The 2,265-nt window shown below is 40.8% G+C and overlaps 1 long non-coding RNA gene across 1 annotated transcript; it reads right to left on the bottom strand.

Annotated features, from left to right (window-relative positions):
• Positions 1-838: 838 nt before the first annotated feature.
• On the bottom strand, positions 839-1,699 carry LOC138047328 (uncharacterized). Its single transcript, XR_011131823.1, has 2 exons — positions 1,649-1,699; positions 839-1,576 (listed from the first exon to the last, which is right to left on the bottom strand). It is a non-coding gene; the product is annotated as an uncharacterized lncRNA (long non-coding RNA).
• Between the last annotated feature and the right edge of the window lie 566 nt (positions 1,700-2,265).

The following is a 2,265-nucleotide window of genomic DNA, read 5'->3' as shown; positions in this document are numbered from 1 at the left end:
AGTCCACCAATATCCTTTTCAACAAAAAATTCTTTCCGTCCTCATTACTAGCATTACAATAACTGGTTTTTGGCTTTATCAAATCATCGCGAAATAACCCAACTTATTAAATTCTCGAGCTCAACCTCGCATAAAGAATTTCGCGTGCTCTGATTGGTTTACTCACTCAGTATACCTTATATTGACGTTATATGGTAAATGATTGCGCTAAGCGTTGCTAAGAAACTTTGGATCAATTCCGACGTTTACAAGTACGCGAAAAGGCAGGTACGTGATGAGCCTACGTCTGTCTGACCACAAGGCATTTCACAACATCGCATCTTCATCAAGTTTTTTTCGATTTTGCTAGGGTTTTCTCTCTTTTTTCGCTCGTATTTCGTACTTCCAAATAAAACATTTATTCCATTCGCGCTTGTTGGATATGAGGCTGGTTATAGCCAACTCGGTGCTTCACGCCTCGTTGGCTACTTAGCATCTCATATCCAACGCGCGCTCATGGAATCATTGTTAATTATTTTGCCACGTCTGTCTACATTACCAATTTAACAAAGATAGATATCACTTGGATTTCCAACAGTTTTACGTTTCAGTCAGTTTATCCAAATATCATTGACACCGGAAACGAAAAAGACACCGATACTTAAGAGGGCACAAAACTGAAAAACGGAATTATGGAAGCAGCCAAACAAACGAGAAAGAAATCCACGGAATTTAAGACTTCTTTACCGGTTAAGACTTCGTTACCGGTTCGTTACGCGGAAAAAGGCAGAGTTCCGCTTTGACGTTCCAGGTTTTAGGGCGTATGGCTTATCGCGGACAGAAATAAAATTAAAACAAATTGTTGTTCTACCTTTAATGTGAAATGCCAAAAGGGAAATGCATTTAAAAGCACTCTTACACGAGCTGTACTGTCAGAAAGAATCAGAGGTGTATTAACTGGTGTATTCAAAAGTAGCAAAGGAAACCAACTTAATTGCAGCTTCAGGAAAGCATGCAACTTGTTCTCATATTTATCCACATCATACGAGATCAGTTCAGAGTTATCTGATTTCACTCAAAGGACTTCAGTCATGCGAAACATTGAAAAAGTAGGAAAAATAAGTCAATCAGAATTAACCTCAGAAGGTACTAACATGTTCCGAATGCTAACTTTCCTCAAAGTGTTCTGCAACGGAACTAACAGTGGAAAAAATCTTGACAGCACAACTTGTTCCTTTATCTTGTGATACCGCTTGTCTATGAGCGAGCGATAGACATGGCGCCTGGCCCTCCTTCAGCCACTTCTTGAGCGGATTGCACCAACATACAAAGGGGACAACAGCAAGTTGCGATGATATCATTGATGAGCGTACCCTCGATTCCCTTCTGCTCGCGAATCTTCGATCGGATCTGCGCCATGAAGAAAATATTCGCTAAGGGTACGAATGTGGCCAGCCCGCATAATACACAGCTGTCTCCCACAGCTTCAGCGTTCTTGCCCGCAGTGTAGCACCCGCAGAAATGCGTAACTAGGCAAGTGCCACAGTCGTCAAAACAACCAAACAATCCATGAGACCAGTCTTTCGCCATATTAGATCTGAAAGCAAATGGAGAAATCAAGGCGACGAAAGGAATTTCAAAGTTTACACAGAGAAAGACAGGCGTTCACCGTACGACAACGACAGCGCCCACTTCACACGTTTACGTCACTAAAAGAATGATTGACACCGTTATTCATTGTTATTATACATTCAACTCTTTAACTCTTTTGCGATTGGCCGAAAGTCTACAGTGAATTTTCGAAATCAGCGCCTGTGACGTCATAACTGCAGATTATACAGTTATCATGTCAAGGTCACGGGTAGCTGCAAGAGGGTTAAATAAACTGATCAATCAATCAATCTCCCCATGGATTTCGCTTTGACGTCATTTGAAATGCAGTAACGAGATTGGCCAATCAAACTGTTTACTACCCATATAAGGAGTTTGCTTGGCAGGAAAAAGGAGACGCTTTGTTTTAATCTTGCCAAACATTGGTCCGTGAAACAAATTGCGAACACTTTTTTCAAGGTCGTACAAAAGTGGCTCTATAAGGCCTTAGAGCAACTTGAACAAAGGGGATCTTGTATCGTTTTTAGTGGTTGTTTTGTCAAACCGTTTTCTATTCCCTATCAACCAAGGCGGACATTTCGCTGTTTTTTTCTTTTTAGTTACGTTTAGTTACGTTTAACATTTACAGCAAAAACGAAAAACTGATCAACGCTTGGGTTATCCAACAGAGAAACA

Source organism: Montipora capricornis, chromosome 4 (genome assembly GCF_036669925.1).
Source record: "Montipora capricornis isolate CH-2021 chromosome 4, ASM3666992v2, whole genome shotgun sequence".
Taxonomy (NCBI): Eukaryota; Metazoa; Cnidaria; class Anthozoa; order Scleractinia; family Acroporidae; genus Montipora; species Montipora capricornis.
The sequence above is the reverse complement of the archived record's forward strand: the minus strand, read 5'-3'. Positions and strand labels throughout refer to the sequence as shown.